General features: G+C 40.1%; 1 non-coding gene across 1 annotated transcript; it reads right to left on the bottom strand.

Moving 5' to 3' along the window:
• Window positions 1-207: 207 nt before the first annotated feature.
• Window positions 208-316, bottom strand: LOC120110342. The gene has a single exon (XR_005511285.1). It is a non-coding gene; the product is annotated as a small nucleolar RNA R71 (small nucleolar RNA).
• Window positions 317-18592: the final 18276 nt, after the last annotated feature.

Genomic DNA, 18592 nt, shown 5'->3' with positions numbered 1-18592 from the left:
ATCTTCATTTAAAGGATTTTGAAGAATTGAGCATTACATTTAGAGTGCCAAATGTCACCGAGGATGTCCTCAAGTTGACATTGTTTCCTTTCTCTCTAAAGGATAAGGCCAAAACATGGTTGAACTCTTTGCGACCTAGATCAATAAGAAATTGGCAAGATATGCAGAGAGAATTTTTAAAGAAGTTCTTCCCCACACAAAGGACCAACTTTTTGAAAAGACATATCAGCAATTTCCAACAAAAAGATAATGAAACATTTTATGAATGTTGGGAAAGATTTAAAGACCTTCTTCTCTCATGCCCTCATCACGGGTTCGAAACTTGGAGAACCATTAGCTTCTTTTATGAAGGTTTATCTCCACAGTTGAAACAGTTTGTAGAGACCATGTGCAATGGTAGATTCTTAGAAAAACAACCTGATGAGGCATGGGAGTATTTGGATTCCCTTGCTGAGACTGCCCAACTTTGGGATAACGGGGATAGAAACAACAAGTCTTTGCCTAAGCCTACTAGCTCTGTACAGGGAGGCCTTTACAACCTCAGAACTGAGGATGATCTTCATGCTAAAATGGCAGCCCTCACTAGGAAGGTAGAAGAAATTGAGCTTAGGAAGGTTGAGCCTGTCAAAACTATAGAGCTTAGAAACGAGTGTTGTGGCATCTGCGATATGTCGGGTCATACCACTACAGATTGCCCCACCATACCGGCATTCAAAGAAGTCTTGCACGATCAAGCAAATGCTATGAACTCCTACCAAAAGCCTTATAGCGATCCATACTCGAATACCTATAACCCTGGTTGGAAGAATCATCCAAACTTTAGGTGGAGAAATGATCATCCTCAACAGTCACACCATTCAGCTCCTCCACCTGCACATCCTACTTTTGCATCACCACCCTCTCAAAAGCCAAATATCGAGGATACCTTGCAATCCATACAAACTTTTCTACAAGGTCAAGCTAATATCAATGCTCAAAATACTCGAAATTTTGAAGACATAAGGAACCAATTGTCAATGTTGACTACCGTCCTAAGTACCCAAGAGAAGGGTAAGCTTCCAGCTCAACCCCAACCTAACCCACAAATGCACGGTAGTAATAATACGGCTCCTTCTAGTTCGCATACAGAGCATGCAAAGAGCATCATGACTTTGCGTAATGGGAAAGTCATTGATCAAACCGTCCAATTGAGACCGCAAGTCACTTCTAATTCTGATGCTCCCAAAGTCGATGAAAGGGACAAAGAAGAAGTTGAGGTTCCAACTTCTACCGAGAAAGTTGAATGTCCTTTTCCTCCATCTTTTCCACAACGGTTAAAGCCGTTGCAAAAGCTCGAACCTAATTCTGAAATTCTTGAGCTTTTTAAACAAGTAAAGATCAACATACCTCTTCTTGACGCAATCAAACAAGTACCCTCATATGCCAAATTTTTGAAGGACTTGTGTACTGTCAAACGCCGATTAAATGTTAAGAAGAAGGCATTTTTAACTGAAAATGTGAGTGCTATTTTGCAGCACAATATTCTCCCTAAATATAAAGATCCAGGTTGCCCAACCATCTCATGCATCATAGGTGACTTTAGGATAGAGCCAGCATTGTTAGATTTAGGGGCGAGTGTGAATTTATTGCCATATTCTGTATATGAGCAACTTGGTTTAGGTGAGTTGAAGCCAACCTCCGTCACTTTGCAATTAGCTGACAGGTCAGTTAAAATTCCAAGGGGGATTATCGAGGATGTATTAGTCCAAGTAGACAAGTTCTACTTTCCTGTCGATTTTATTATATTGGACACACATCCGGCTTCGAACTCACAGTCTCAGATTCCGGTCATTTTAGGACGTCCATTCCTTGCAACTTCTAATGCATTGATTAATTGTAGGAATGGCGTCATGAAGCTTTCTTTCGGTAATATGACCTTAGAACTGAACATTTTTAATGTGTGCAAACAACCCAATGATTCCGAAGAAAGTAAGGAGGTTGATTGGGTTGAAACCATCGCAGAAGATTATTTGTTAGCTAAAGCAATTAACGACCCATTCAATGATAGCTTAATTGATTGGTGTTCTAATGGTACCAATAAAGATGATTTGTTGGTCAAACCTAGTATGAATTTTTCGAACGCCATGATGATCAATGGGTGGAGACCAAAAGTAGAAAAATTTGAACAGTTGCCACCTCGAGAAACAAAGATAGTACCATCCCATGAGCAAGTGCCTAAGCTCGAGTTAAAACCTTTACCGAAGGAACTCAAGTATGCCTTTCTTGGACCCGAGGACACTTACCCTATAATTATCTCATCTGATCTTAATCATGACCAAGAAAGAAAATTACTTGGTGTTCTAAAGAATCATAAAGGAGCTTTAGGGTGGTCTATTGCCGACTTGAAGGGGATTAGCCCCTTAGTTTGCACGCACCGGATATATTTGGAGGATAATGCCAAAACCACAAGGCAAATGCAACGAAGGTTGAATCCTACAATGAGAGATGTGGTTAAGGCAGAAGTCCTCAAGTTGCTTGACGTGGGTATTATTTACCCAATTTCCGACAGCAAGTGGGTAAGCCCTACTCAAGTCGTTCCTAAGAAATCGGGTTTGACGGTAGTAGAAAATGAACAAGGTGAACTAGTTCCAACTCGTGTCCCGACGAGTTGGCGCATGTGTGTTGACTACCGAAAGCTGAATTTGGTCACACGAAAGGATCACTTTCCTCTACCCTTCCTAGACCAAGTATTGGAGAGGGTTGCAGGGCATGATTTCTATTGTTTTCTCGATGGCTATTCGGGATATTATCAAATTGAAATTTCACCAGAAGATCAAGAGAAGACTACCTTCACTTGTCCTTTTGGCACATTTGCTTTCCGACGAATGCCATTCGGGTTGTGTAATGCACCTGCAACATTCCAAAGATGCATGCTCAGCATCTTTGAAGACATGAACGAGAAATTTTTGGAAGTGTTCATGGACGACTTCTCCGTTTTTGGCGACACATTTGATGATTGCCTGTCACATTTACAAGCTGTCTTAGCTCGATGTATGGAAAAGAATTTGATACTGAATTGGGAGAAATGCCACTTCATGGTGCCAAAGGGAATTGTCTTAGGACATATTGTTTCATCAAAGGGCATGGAAGTAGATAGAGCTAAGACTAATTTAATTGCTAAGCTACCTGCACCCAAGACGGTTAGAGATGTTAGATCATTTTTGGGTCACGCCGGATTTTATAGGAGGTTCATCAAGGACTTTAGTGTCATATCTCGACCATTATGTAATCTCCTATCCCTTGATACACCGTTCAATTGGACTGAAATCTGTCAGGAGGCATTTCGAAAAGTTGAAGTCTATGCTTAGCACTGCACCCATTGTGCGACCACCCGATTGGTCATTACCTTTTGAGATTATGTGCGACGCTAGCGACTATGCGATAGGAGCTGTCCTAGGACAACGCAAGGATAATAAGCCATATGTCATTTACTATGCAAGCAAAATCTTAAACGATGCTCAAATGAATTACACTACCACCGAGAAGGAATTGCTTGCAGTAGTATTTGCCTTAGATAAATTTCGCTCTTATATCCTTGGTGCTCCTATTGTTATCTTCACGGACCATGCGGCACTAAAATATTTGTTGGATAAGAAAGAGCCAAACCACGCTTAATACGATGGATACTTCTACTCCAAGAATTTGATATCACTATCAAAGATAAAAAAGGAGTAGAGAATGTGGTTGCTGACCATTTATCACGATTAGTTTTTCATGATTCAGTGCCACAGTTTTCCATCAAGGACTCATTTCCTGAAGAGCAGTTGTTTGCACTTTCTAGTATACCATGGTATGCAGATATTGTAAATTTTCTTGTTACAAGCCGGATGCCGGAGCATTGGGGGTCGACAGATAGAAAAATTTTCTTGCGCGAAGTAAAGAATTATTACTATGACGAACCCTATTTGTTTAAATATTGCAATGATCAAATCTTTAGACGATGCATACCGGATCATGATATACAAAGCGTACTCTCTTTCTGCCATACTGATGCTTGTGGTGGACACTTTGCCTCTAAGAAAACTGTTGCAAAGGTCTTGCAATGTGGTTTCTATTGGCCTACTATGTTCAAAGATGCCCACGAGTTCTGCAGAACATGTGATCCATGTCAACGTATTGGAAGTCTAACTCGGAGGCAAATGATGCCTCTTCAACCCATTACTATTATCGAAATTTTCGATTGTTGGGGCATCGATTTTATGGGCCCATTCCCACCATCTTTTGGATATGAGTACATTTTAGTCGGTGTCGAATATGTGTCCAAATGGGTAGAAGCTGTCGCTTGTAAGACCAATGATCACAAACCTGTCCTAAAGTTTTTAAAAGAAAATATTTTTTCACGATTTGGGATGCCTAAATCATAATTAGTGATGGTGGAAAACACTTTTGTAATAAGCCTTTCGAAACCTTATTGAAAAAATATGGTGTCACCCATAGAATTGCTACCCCATATCATCCGCAAACCAGTGGCCAGGTAGAGTTAGCCAATCGAGAGATCAAGCGTATTTTAGAGAAAACGGTGAACCCATCACGAAAGGATTGGTCCTTGAAACTATCAGATGCACTATGGGCTTACCGTACTACATACAAAATCATACTTGGCATGTCTCCCTACCGGCTAGTCCACGGAAAAGCGTGTCATTTGCCCGTAGAAATAGAACATAAATCGTATTGGGCAATTAGAAAATTGAATTTTGATTTACAAGATACCGGTCTAGCTAGAAAATTGCAATTAAACGAGCTTAACGAGATTCGCAGAGATGCTTATGATAATGCTAAGATTTGTAAAGAACGAATGAAGATCTTACATGATAAATCAATTTTGAAAAAAACTTTTGAACCTTTGCAAAAAGTACTTTTATACGACTCCCGCTTACATCTGTTTCCTGGTAAGTTACGATCAAGGTGGACAGGTCCTTTCATTGTAAAAACTGTATTTCCACATGGGGCGATAGAGATTGAGAATCCACGGGATGGTAGAATTTTTAAGGTAAATGGACACAGGTTAAAACCTTTCTTGAGAATTTTGCAGATGAAGAAGACTCCTTTTTCTTGGGGGAGCCTTCTTATGACTGACCATGAAGGCAAAGGTATGTGTATATTAGTTAGGATTATTTTTCTAGTTTTGTAGGTTTTATTTTCTGGATATCAACAGCTCAAGGTATTCCTCTTCTCTCCAATATTATTTTCTTTACTGTCTTTCATTATAATTTTCTTGTATCTATTACATTGAGGACAATGCAATGTTTAAGTTGGGGGGAGGGAAGTATTTTGCAACAAAAAAAAAAAAAAAAAGAAATATTTTTGCATTCTTTTCTAAGCAAATGCACATGTATTTTCATATTGAGTTTTTGCAACTATTAAGGCAAGGAATACATGCGTACTATGACTGATTAGAGACCTATTATTAGATCCCCGCACATGTATTTAATGATTATAGGAAGGCCTCAGGAGTTCACATTTGTTTAATGCATTTTTATTAAGCCATATCTGTAAAAGAAGTACGAGTATCCTTGTCCGTACTATAAGGTTCTTGATTTGGTTTTCACATAAAGATAGAGGTTGAATACCCCGGCTAGATCATCTAAGTGCCTTATGTTCCGATCTTGGTTGACCTATAGTCACGTTGCAGTCACATTATATGGTTCAGTTTACCTTCTCTATTTTGAAAAAAAATTTTTAAAATAAATAAATAAATAAATAAATGAGGAGATGACAAGTCTAACCTCGTGGCGTAGTTTGGTTCGAGTAATTAAGCCCGAGGGGTGTTTTCACCTAATGCCTTGAGCCAACTGGATCAAGAGTCATTGGCCGAAAACTCGCTACATGGACCTTGCTAGAGCCTAAGGGGGTTGGACTATTGTAATCACCATATGTGTTTAAAAAAAAAAAAAAAAAAGCATGAATAGGGTTGGTCGGGCTGAACCCAGTGACATGTGGTAATGGCTGGTTTGACTCCATTGTATTGGACCTTTGTGTACTTTGGATATTTAGTTGGGATTGATAGCTCTTTCTTTACATATGAACCATTCTTGACGAATATAGACAACATGTGATATTCTGAAAATTTGATAGATCAGGTTCTAATAAACTGTAGTAAACACTTGCGAACTTGAGTAGTGCACCTAAAATTCAAGCGGTACCATGTTGTGGTGGAGGTATTAGTGCTCTAAGAAAGTCATTCTGTTTATGCATACTACACTTTAGATTCCCCTTGCTTTGATAGTTGCCAAGCTTGAGAAAAATATATATATCACATGTGTATTGACTTAGATTTCATTGTATATCATTTTATGAATAATGTTTGTGGGTAACATTACTGCAAACCCTCACGAGACAACACTCGTCCACTAGGATAACCTAGGGGTTTAACGGCTTGTTGCACATGCTAAGTGCAATTGTAATTCCCTACGAAAGTGGGCATGTATCTTTGTTTTGTATCTTTAGCTTCAATAAAAAGTCATAGGTTTTACCACACCTTTTGCGCTCTCATTTTATCGTTTGCTCGTTAATTGCTAGAGACTAGCAATAAGCCAGTCTCGCGGGGTGTGATGAGAAGACAAATGCGATCTAGCACATCACTTAAATTGGTATTGTTGCTAATAAATAATAATAAAAGTGCTACATTAATATTATTTTTTGTAAGGTGCAGGTGATTGTAAATCAAAGCAAAATATGCATTAGGGTCCAAAAGATGCACCACCCACGGATGACCAGCCCAACCGTATGAGTCAACCCCGTTGCACACTTGAAGGAGGCTAAGTTCAGCCGACCTGCAACCGATTCCCAGTAGCCCAACAGCAAAGTGTGCAAGCTCCAGCTCTCGCAGCTTGTTGAGTTGGTTCGCTCAGCCTTTCCCATCCCAGCATCGAAGCAGGGGAAGCATCCAACCCTCCGTGATGCACGCGGTGAACCACGCGACCAGCTCCTTCCAACGCCAGCATCCCAACGAGTGCCCACCCGAGATCAGCGCCTTCCATCAAGCCCCGTCCCAGCCACCCCGTCTTCACTGCATTCCAAGCTCAATCCCCGCAGCCGTCCTCTCCCCTCCAGCTCCCAGCTACCGCGATCGGCTCCCAGGCACCAATCGATCCTAGCCATCTGCCATGCGTCTCATCCCAGAACACCCAAAGCGCCATTGATTCCCGTCCTTCCAGCCGAGATCAGCGCCCCCTGCAGCCTTCCAGATTCTCCCCGCATCATCTTCTTCCCCGTAATTCTCAGCACCTGGATCCAGCCGTGATCGCCTCCCCAAGCATCTGCTTCCTCCACAGCCCGTCCGCGAAGCATCGTGATCAACGCCCTCTTCTTCCGCCAGCGTCCATGACCCTCTCGCAACGATCTTCGGCCATCCGCGATCACCTCCCCAGCCGAGATCAGCGCCCGATTCTTCCTCCCTTCCAGCCGTTCGTGAGCTTCTACCCCATCCATCTGCGCGTCTGCATCCCAGAACACCACCAGCAACCCGTGAAGCGTCGCAACGTTCCGCGCATCGTCCGCACCAGCATCCAGCCCCAGCCGTCCGCAACGCACGATCTTGCCGTCAGCTCCTCCCCCACGCGCATCAGTGGAATCATCGATTCACGGGCTTGGGGATCTATATGAGGAGACCTCTGATCCGAAAGAGGGGGGGGGGCCATCGAAGAGGAGAAACAGAGGAGGGCGTCGGGCCTGCTGGCAGAGGTTTCAAAACGAAAAAAAAGAAAGAAAGGAAACAGGGGATGCCCTGTTTCCGAAAATAAAAAGAAGAAAAAAAAATAGAGAGTGAGTAAGGGAGGGATGTTGATGTTTTTAATGGAAGGCTAAAGTCCTTTTGGCAAAGGGTGATGGATGAATCCTTGTCATGTTGCTTTCATCAAGTATATCTCTAATCTTTTTATTCTAATTGTTTTATATCTATGGTATGTTTTGAATTCTTGAATATTTATTTGATAGATCTTTTATGGTTTATATATATATAGATGCATGGATTGTTTCGATTTTTGATTTGTCGTAGACGTAACCGGCACGATAAATACTTAGATGTTGAATTCATGTTTTCAGATTGTATACTCCATGATTAGAACTACTCTATCTTATTAATCTTTAATCAAGAATCGCCGAGTTTATTTATTGAAAGTAATATTGTTAAGGAGGATTCCGGATCCCTAGCCTTCTCTATATTCTTGAACGTTGTTTAATCACATATTATTCTCTGTTTTTAATTTCTAAAGATCAACTAAAAATTACATCGAAAGATACGCTAAGAATCCATAGATCGTTCCCTGAGGAATCGACCTCGGACTCCCGAGTTATATTACTTGTGCGATTCTCCTGCACTTGGGAGAGCAGTTTTATTTTTGCACCAGCTCATGAGGTGGAGTCGACTCGCACACAGATGGGAGTCGACTCGAGGTCGATGGGAGCATAGGGGGAGTCGACTCGCGCATATTTTGGAGTCGACTCGAGGTCGAGTCGACTCGCGACTTACTGGAGTCGACTCACGGTCGGGATCCGAGGTTTTAACCTAATCCAAGCGTTTAATCCAACACTTCTATTCACCGCCTCCACTGTTCACAAAACCCTAGAGCCGTCTCCGACATCGTCTCCGACCTCCGTTAGGGTTTTTCCGTCGAGGTTCTTCCGTCCATTAGGGTTTTACCCCATCCCTAGGTCAAACATGCCCCGTAAGATGGTTGTCCCAGCCGGAAGAGGCCCCAACCCGCGAGCGGCGCCGAGCGACGGTCCAAGGCTCGGAACGATCCCGTGAGGCACAACCTCCGGTTCGTTCTCCGCCGAGGCCGGTTCCCTCGCGCCCGTAGCGCCGGGAAGGCGGTCTCCACCGGAAGATATGTCAACTTCGACTATCTCTCCCGGGAAGGCTTCCACTATAGGAGATAGGTTGAGGGCCCAAGGACTAGAGTTCTTTTGCTCACTAGATCTCCCCACTTACCTAGGGCTAGTCAGGGAGTTCTATGGGACTGTGTCTAGGGGCAATAGTGGAATACAGGGAACCGTAGCGAGTGTCCCTCTATTCCTTTCTGAGGATTTTATAGCACAAATCCTACATCTTCCCCAAGTAGGGGTATTTCCTACACACCCGGACGATAGGACTGAGGCCTTACGGCCATATTAGGGAGTCCACCCCAGTCCCCACTAGATGAGGTGTCCGCTAATTCACTTTCTGTTGAGATGCAGCTCCTCCTGAGTATTATATCCAGGACCCTATTTCCTAAAACCGGCTGTTTTGACTTTGTGTCCGAGAGGGACCTAGCCCTCATGTATTATATTCTTCAAGACACCCCTATTAACTTTCCCAAGATACTCTACAAATACCTATGTGAGCCAGTAGACAAACCTAGGCTCACCCTTCCATATGGGATGCTATACACTTTGATTTTTAGGGAGTCTGAGATCCCCATTTCTGAGGGGGAACCCTCTCGCGCACTGCGATACACAGATCGCCATGGGTAAGGGAATCCTTCACAGGATGGGTTTTGATAAGGTAGAGGGAGTCTGGGTCAGGAAATCCTCTTCCACACCTACTACTAGACGCTCCCCCAGTCCTGATCCTGATTCTGACTTTTCCACCTATCCCTCCACCTCAGCACCATCCACCTCAGCCGGACCCTCCTCTTCAGCACCACCCACTCAGCCGACAGAGGTCCGGATCTCTCCTGAGCAGCTCCGGGAGTTGCGGCAGGAGATTGTACGGAATCTTCGGGACGACCTACTGAGGGAGCTCCGAGGTCCAGCCACTGCCCCCTCTTCTGCATTAGTTCCCTCCTTATCAGCCGTGACCGAGATGATGGCTCATCTGAGGGAGGAGATCTTCAATGTCAGAAGCCTTATACAAGCCCAATTCTCCAACATGAGCGATGTCACAAGCAACACACGGAAGATGTGAGATGACATCCGACATGACATGGGCACTCAGAGTCAGGGGGCCGAGCGACTGGCGAATGTGTTGATCGCCAAGTTGGACAAACTCCAGGAGACTCTGACTGAGCTTTCCCACGATGAACAGTAGGGCCACCTCGGCGATCATCACACAGCTAGGGAACGTCACTGATGGGGTCAGTCTACTCATGGAACAATCAAGACTGACCAAGGGAGCCACATCCTCCTCGAAGAAACCCTAGCCTGTTGTTTCATTTTGACATGTATTTATTGCTTTACTCTTTGTATTCACAAGTGTACTACATATACATCAATACAATGAGTAGACAATTTTCTTCAATACTGTGCAAATTTAATCTCTAATTGCTTGTGTGGTGTGCTTTCTTCCTTTTTGCTATGATGACAAAAAGGGAAAGAAAATATATTGAATAGACATGTAAAGGGAATCAATGAAATCAATAAAAAGCAAACTTTTAAAACACACAATAATTGTTCTTAGTGGATTCGATACCTCGAGGCTCATTATCTCTCTGTTGGGGCTCCTAACGGAGTAATCTCCAGAATCTATTCAAGGGATATTCGGAGATTAGCTGAATCATACTCAAGAACAAATTGGCAGATTTTTCCTCTAAAAACCAAAAATTTAAGTTCAAAAGCTTCAATGCACTAAAAGAAAATTCTGAGAATCAAAACAAAGTTGAATGCATGTGTTAAGGGGGAGAATCTGAATTTTTAAGAAAGCAAAATCATTAAATATATATAAGCCAAACAATTGATTGCATGACATGAAGGCTTATATAATTCCAAATGAAAGGAGGAGCTTTAACTTCAAAATTTACTGTTTCACACCTTTTAGTTTTGGATAAATTAAAATAACTAGACACTTGAATTCATTTTAAAATTTTACTATAAATCTCCTTGTTTGTTGAGCAATTCACTTTACATATACTCAATGTTTTGTCATCATCAAAAAGAGGGAGATTGTGGAGTGATTGATTATAACCCTATTTTATTTTGATGAGCTCAAAGCATTTGAGTATATCTTATGTTTACTAATGAATTCAATCTAGTGTTTCAGTGAAATTCTTGTAAATTTATGGTTAAGTGTCTCTAGATTTGGTTCAAGACATTTTGGATAAGTTAAGAAGTCAATATGAACCGGAAGTCTGAGACTCGAGTCGACTCCGGGAGATTACGAGTCGACTCCAAGCGTATCAGAAGCACTGGCACAGGCTCGAGTCGACTCCTATACATTACAAGTCGACCTCCGACTGAGAACAGACAGACGAACAGAAAGATCCAACTCAAAACTGTCAACGAGTCGACTCCTGAAGAACGCGAGTCGACTCCGATACTGCCGAGTCGACTCCAGGGTAGCACGAGTCGACTCCAGGGAGTTACAGACAGAAAGACAGAGAAGTTATTTTGGACCCTGAGAGCCGAGTCGACTCCTGAGGAACTCGAGTCGACTTCGATAGTTGGCAGGTCGACTCCAAAGGAAGCGAGAGTCGACTCCCAGTGTGATACAAGGCAAAAGTCAGAGAGCAACTTTTGGACACTGAGAGCCGAGTCGACTCCCGCAAAGTCCGAGTCGACTCCAAGGCAGCGCTACCCCAAAAAAGACAGAAGACTGTTTTTTGGATACTGAGAGCCGAGTCGACTCCGAAACAGTTCGAGTCGACTCTAGGACGGCACGAGTCAAAAGACAGAAGATCGAAAGTTCGAACTCTGAGCGCCGAGTCGACTCCCAGAATTTCCGAGTCGACTCGAGTGAGCAAAGTTGAAGAATACATCTATGGATTCCTTGGAATGAGTCGACTCCAAAAGTGTCAGGTCAGCTCCAGACTTTGAGGAGTCGACTCCGGGTTAAGTCGAGTCGACTCCCAGTCGAGAAGAGCACTTTAATTCAAATCCGGAACAGTTGCCGAGCCGACTCCAGAAAAGCATGAGTCGACTCCTGCTGCAGCCGAGTCGACTCCAGATCGCGCGAGTCGACTCCGATCCCAACGGAAACATTGTCAGGATGTGCAGAATGTGCAGAACGGCTAGAAGATTGTGTCTAACGGCTAGTTTCCGTGGGGAATGGCTTAAATAGCCACAGAGAACTGTAGCAAAGTAGTGAAGCGACATTCCATTCAAAGAAAACAAGAAATCTTCATCTACCAAAAGATTTCAAAGGAAAAGAAGGAAGAGGGCCATTAACTCCATTCAACCAACTCTTCCCAGCATTAAAGGAGTCTCCTTCAGTCTTCAAGTCTTCAAGTCTTCAAGACATTCAAGAGGAGACCCCGAGTTCCAGAAGTCCTCCCTTACATCTTCATAAATTTGTTTGAGGGCTCTTAACTTCTCTCTTATTTATATCGTTGTATATCTGCTTGTTTAGAAACTCTATTTTTTCTGTTTGTCTTTGTTCAAACCGTTTGTTCCTTACTTGATTCAATCAGGGGATTGAATCAAGGGTGTAAAGGTTTGTTGGTGAGCCTAGGTTGAAACCAACGTGTAAGGGTTTGATTGTGAGCCTGGAAAAACAATCGGGTGGTTCTAGTCGGTGAGCCTGGGAAAATCGACCGAGTTTGTTGTGATCTCGCAAAAACAACAAGTTAGGTTGTGAGCTTGTAAAACAACCGGCTGTAATCCGAGGGGTTATAGTGAATTCCCAAGTGAGGCTTGGGGAGTGGACGTAGGAGCAAGGGTTAGCTCCGAACCACTATAAAATCATTGTGTTTGTGATTGCCTTTGTGTCTCTTACTTTCATTTCATTCACTGCACATAGCATCTAATTAATCAACTTGCAAAAGGTATTAATTAGTATTTCACAAACCATTTAATTGTAATAATTATTTTAAAACCCAATTCACCCACCCTCTTGGGTTTTCTATCTGGGCAACACATCCCCAACCCCATAGTATTATCATTGAAGGTGGGGACAAGCCTTCACCCCCTCCATGTTGGCCAAAGCTCAAATCTCTAGGCAGACCGAGTCTAAAACTTGTGGTACCGAGAGAATTGAGTAATGCAGACCGAAACGTTCGAAGATTAATACCTATAAAATTGAACCCTACCACGGGAGGTCGTATCATCTATACTAAAGTTCAAGGTCATGAGTATATTTTCATGTGAAAAGAAGTATTCATCTTTCTCTACACGAATCCGTTGTTGGATCATCCGCCGGTCATTTTGAGATCTGGGCAGGTGTATGAATTATAGTTGTTTTTTTTTGATACAATAATTGCTCACACTACTTTAGCATAAGTGCAACCTACAGAATCAAGTGAAAGAAAGTGATAAAGCATAAGCAGGGGAGCCCCCTCATGTGTCCAAAGGACCTCTCCGGAATACTGAACAGCATAGAAGGTAGCCCGGTCAGAAGTATAGTATTTGGAGTGCTTTGAGAACTATGTAATGGATGATCCACTGGTGGATATGAAAAGAAAGGTATATCCTCCTTTTGTGCGAAAGATACAACCCTGATCCTAAAGTTCAATGGTAAAAAGAGCAATCACTTTATTGGAAAAAAAAATTATTTAGGTGGAGCAAATTTGGTGGGGAAGACGGGAAAATATGGTATCCAATTGTAATCATGAATCAAATATCGTATCCTATTATATTGATGCAGATTTCAAGGTAATGAAGAAAAAAAAGAACATGAAGGAAAGAAACGGAGAAAATAAGAACAAGAAGAACTAATCTGATGGTCTCTAGCAGTGGTTTCTTCCATCTCGGTGGGAAAAGGAATATGCCAATGGAACTAGATATATTATGAAATGTGTGACTTGCCTGTCAGCTATATATATATATATATATATATAGAGAGAGAGAGAGAGAGAGAGAGAGAGAGAGAGAGAGAGTTCAAGTTGAAGTGATGTCATGTTTATTTTGACATGGCCATAACTTGTTATTAGATAAGATAATCTAAGCTTGAGTCACATAAATAAATTATATCCTTGTAGAATCCAATTCCAGCCTTCCAAAAAGAAATGACAATTTCTGACAGGGGAGCAAAGACTTGGCCCATCCCTTTCCTTGGCTCAGTCTTCCTCATAACTCCTCAGACTCCTTTCTTTGTTCATATTCATATTCACAATTCAAGCCTACAAGAATCAGAACAAGATAACAGTAACAAATAACGATAAGGATGATAGCATGATACCAATAATAGTAAAAATAAATAAAGCGATGCATGATCAAAAAACTAGGGAATGTTTATGTAAGGATCCGTGCGGGCATGTATTTAATCCCACATCGGTTATTTGATGGGTAGATCTTGAGTACTTATACAGGATCGAGCAACTCAAATAATATCTTCCGGCCAGTCATTTTGGGTGAGATATTGAGTTGTTATAATTTAAAACTACATTTGGACATTCGAATTAGAACTAAGCCAATGGTCTTGAACAAGAAGAAAGAGGAGACAGGAGAAAAAGAAAGGGATGGAGTGAGATGCAAATGATGTGGGGTCCAGGGTACATGCAACACCTATTTGGAGGCGCACGCGTGACATGGGGGTGGAGTTAATTGGATTCTATTTATCCAATCAATGGAGCAAAGAGATCTCTTGCTTTCCCTTCGCATTCTCCCTCGAGAATGATTCAAAGGTGAGGTTGGTGGGCTTTCAATAGATAACATAATGGTGGGCTTTAAGGATTACCGGACCCACCGCGGTTGGTGGTCACTGAGGGACTACCCTCCTTTGTTCCTGCCGACACCTTGCTTTCTGTGGAATATTGCTCATGGGTTCCTAAACACCAAGCACAACCGCATCAGGAGAACAAAAAGTTGAATGACGGTAAAAAAAATTCAAAAAAAAAGGTAGGTGGGAGACGTGGGCGAGAGCTGAGGTATCTCATACTGCATCTTGTTGGTTCCAAATTAGTGGCAAGCCATGAAGTGGTCAAATCCTGACGAGTACCAAATCTTTAAACTCTAGAACCCAACCAACAAGCATTAGGATCCAACTGAAGTTGAATTGGTTTGGTTTTATCCTAAAGTTTCCTAATAGAAAAAAGGATTTAAATAATCGTAAAATGTTTTGCTCAATAAATTCCATCAAGAGCAAGTAGTTAAACCGCGCGCATATATATATATATATATATATATATATATTCATACATACGCTCACAGATTATTTTGGTTTGAGTAATATTGGTTTGAAAAGTTGTAAGATCCACTGATCTAGAAACAAACGAGTACAATAGAAATTACAAAAAGAATGAACATAAAAAAACTATATAATAAAAACATGTGGATATATTTAATTAAAGTAGTTAACCATCACTAAAACAATAATGAGTGCCATTGGTTGCCTGAGAATTTGATTGACTTATTCATGTATAAAATAACGGCTGTTATAATAATCATATATAATTAAATGTTATGACAAAAATAATGGTCTATAATGGGCATTTATAGATGTTATTGTTTTTTTTTTTTTTTTTGGGTGCACCGAGTCTCACGACATTCTGGTATAAGTACGCCATGAGAAATCAAAACACAAAACATGGGCTAGTCCCTGCGGAATGGAGTTAGTGCCATTCCAAGAGAAGGCCCTCGAATGATGTGCTGCGAAGAAGCCGACCTAGTCTGCCGCACTATTTACCTTCCGAAGTACATGTACGACCCCAAATGAGTCGAGACTCTCCAACATGTGACAAATATACCAAACTAGAGGGTGTAGATCTAGCCTGGCATGCCCACATCTGATCCACTCAATCACTGTGGCCGAATCACCCTCCAACAGAATCTGCCGATCCCCCAAGTGCACTCTGGCATAAACGAGGCCTTCCTACGCCGCTCGCAGTTCCGCCACTAGGACAGACTCATCAAAAATATGTCATCCCTCTGCTGCAATCAGCCTGAGCTTCTGATCTCTGATCACAAAATCCATATCACATTAACCGCCGCCTTCTAAAATGCTGCCATTGAAATTCAGCTTCAGAAAATCAAAAGGGTAGGGACTGATATTATTGTTCATTGGATAAGAAAATTATTATTTAGAAAAAAATAGCAAAAATATAAAATATAACCATCTAATAACAAATCTCGTGGTCTATCGCCCATCAAATGACTAGCCCATGAACATACATCAATAGCCAAAAGTGCTACATCAATTGATGGCTGGATCGTTATAGGTACATGTTTTGTGCTACTTTTTAGATTCAAAGCCACACAAATGCACTTTCAAGATTTTGTTTTTAAAAAAGAAAAGATTTACAGCGAAGCGATCAACCAACAAATTAAGTAGAAAGCTTACAATGGTGCTGATCAATATAGGAAAACTATATAGGCAACGATGCCTCCACGTCAGCTTCATGATTATGAGATACCTGTTCCACAACGCACGAGCGATCCTGTTCGCCAAAAAAAAGAAAAAATTAAAGCTCAAGAATCTCAAGCGGCAGGACATTATAGATGTTATCATGAGATTGTGCTAGCTTAGCTTATAAGGGCCTTGCAAGTTGTCAGAGTGGTGCATCTCTCTTCATGTTGGATTGCTCGTAGATAGTATCCAGCAATTTTTGAAATTCAGTGGTTTATTTAAACCAGTATATAATATCTTATTGCGTATAAAAAAAATATGAATAAAAAAATATTGGAAAGAAAAAAAAATCGTAAAATCTAACTTTTGCAAGTATGATTGTATGCCTTTATATTTTTTTTCCAAAATTACTTTTTAAAAATATTATATTAATAAATATTAATAAATAATAATAATTATTATAATATTTTATATTAAAAATATTATATTATATTATATCATAATATATTGATATATTATGCTATATAATATCAAATTATGTTAGATTATTATATTATAGTATACGATATTATATTAACTATATTTGAATAATATTTATAATATATTATAGTAATATTATAATATATTATAATTTATGTATTGATATATATTATATTTTATTATGCTCTGCTATATAATACTATGTAATGTCCTTTATGATCATTTTGTCAAACCAAAAGTACCTTCTCAGTTTGCTTAATAAATACATATTAAAGTTTTACAACACTTTAGAAATGTAGTTACCAAACAATAAATAACTTTTAAGTAACTTGGAAGAGAATGTTGTCTTCCGAAAAGAGTTGTGACCCTTCATAAGAGAACTTTTGAAAAAAGTTATGACTCTTCGGAAGAGAACGTTGGCTTCCAAAAAGATACGATGTTTCCGAAACACTAAATATCTTCGGAACAATCGCGTCTCTTCGGTCTTCCGGATAGAGTCTATCAATAGACTCCTTCAAGATTAATCCTAATCCAATCCAATCTCTCTCTCACTAGTATTCTGTCTTCCGAGAGTTTCTTTCATAGACAGAGTTATTTTATTTTTAACTTTCTACTTTCTACATTCTTTTATTTTTTGGGCAATTGAAGGAGTCAGTTAAGTCAAGCCTTCCAACGATCATGCTCGTTAGAAGAGGATCAGACTGAGTCAGGTTGTTCTACCTTGAAGGTGAGATCGCTACAAACCAGCACGTAGAGGCGAATCACATTCTTAGGACAATGTATATCACACACTTCGATCCACGCAAGCTCTTTTCAATCTTTTAAATTTATTTTAGTAAATTATTCTTTTATAATACTATTATAACATAACGATATAGCAGTTTCTAGGCAATAGTTTTTCAATAGTCTAAGAATGTGATTTTGATCATACTAGAAATTACTATTAGATCGTTTATCAAATTTAGTTCAATTGCATAGGACTAAATTTGGTTTAATTGTATAAAATTAGAAAGCTGTAAAAAAAGTTTCTTTAAAAAAATTAGTCATTTTAGAAAATCATATTACTCTGAAAATTGTGCAAATAGATATTTTGCAACTTTAAAAATCATACATAAAAATTCTGCAGATTTAAAATATTTGCAGATTTTTTTCTGCAACTTTAAAGTCTGTGCAAAAATTTTCTGTAGATTAAAAATCCATGTAGAAAATTACTTCAGCTTTAAAATCCATACAAATTTTCTACAGCATTAAAGTCTATACAATTTATTTTTTGCAATCTTTGATTTCTGTGCAGAATTTTCTACAGCTTTAAAATTTATGCAGAAAACTTTTAAACTTGTAAAAGCTGTGCAAAAATTATTATTGCTTTTAAAAACTATGCATATTATTAGTTATTCCCAAAATATACACTACTGCTTTGAAAAACGTATAGAAATTATAAAGTTACATTACTTGTTATATTTTTTAGTGTGGTTGTTTAATTTTATTGATAATATTATTCTTTATTGCATCTAACTCAAAACCTTACAAATCAAAGTGTAATAACAAAAAAATGAGCCGATGTATCCGAATTCGTCATAAATTTGTAAGACAACTCAAAAATAGTAATGTCATTTTCTTGGAATTTATCAATTTTGAAAAAAACTTGGCAGATAATTTAACCAAGAGTTTATCTAGGAGTGGAGTTCTAGATTCATTGAGGGGGATGGAGCTTAAGCCCACTATCGACAGTGGATACCCAACCTTTGTGATTAGAGCTTCCGTGAAGGAGATTCAAATGTGGTAGAAATAAAACTGATTGAGTGATCGTGTCATAGCACATTTTGTGGAGTATATCTCCTTCGATCTCTATGATGGGTGCTCTTATAGTGACAAAAATATATATTGAAAAAGGTTGAGTTATATTCTTAATAAGTTAAGGATAGGAAATCTGCAGGG

This window comes from Phoenix dactylifera, chromosome 3 (genome assembly GCF_009389715.1).
Source record: "Phoenix dactylifera cultivar Barhee BC4 chromosome 3, palm_55x_up_171113_PBpolish2nd_filt_p, whole genome shotgun sequence".
Classification (NCBI taxonomy): domain Eukaryota; kingdom Viridiplantae; phylum Streptophyta; class Magnoliopsida; order Arecales; family Arecaceae; genus Phoenix; species Phoenix dactylifera.
Note: the sequence above shows the minus strand (reverse complement) of the source record. Positions and strands in the feature narration are given on the sequence as shown.